This window comes from Clytia hemisphaerica, unplaced genomic scaffold (assembly GCF_902728285.1).
Source record: "Clytia hemisphaerica strain Z4C2 unplaced genomic scaffold, Clytia hemisphaerica genome assembly, whole genome shotgun sequence".
Classification (NCBI taxonomy): domain Eukaryota; kingdom Metazoa; phylum Cnidaria; class Hydrozoa; order Leptothecata; family Clytiidae; genus Clytia; species Clytia hemisphaerica.
The window spans coordinates 1,172,355-1,172,829 of record NW_027103603.1 but is presented as its reverse complement, the minus strand read 5'-3'; positions in this window follow the sequence as shown (position 1 = coordinate 1,172,829).

Below are 475 nucleotides of genomic sequence, written 5' to 3'. Positions count from 1 at the left end.
CTACTTTATTTTCCATTTAAAACACTTTTTAGGAGTTCCCTTTAGGTTAAAAGAAATCTTTGCTTTATTCATTACCCCGGGCTTTTGATTTGAAAGTTTAATTTTCAAATTATAATTTTATGAGATTTTTTAAAAAGTTTCCACGTATATGTTTTATTTGTAAGAACATCCAACATTTTTGTAGTCTTCTTAATTTTTTGAGTTTTTAAGCGTAAAAACGTAAAAACTTTCACAATTTTGTGATTATTTTTGTGCAATTTCATAAAAAATTGAGTCTGCAAAGCATTAAAATGTTCCAAACTTGTCCCAAATATTTTAGCCATCGAAGGTTTTTGTTCTTATATGGTTTATTCTTATAAGACAACTTGTATGAAAATAAATGCGAGTTGAATTGATAAATGATGAATTCGGGGTGTGTGATAAAACGAAACAAAAGCCCTTTGTTTTCTTTGTTAAAAACTTTTTGTTCGACCTC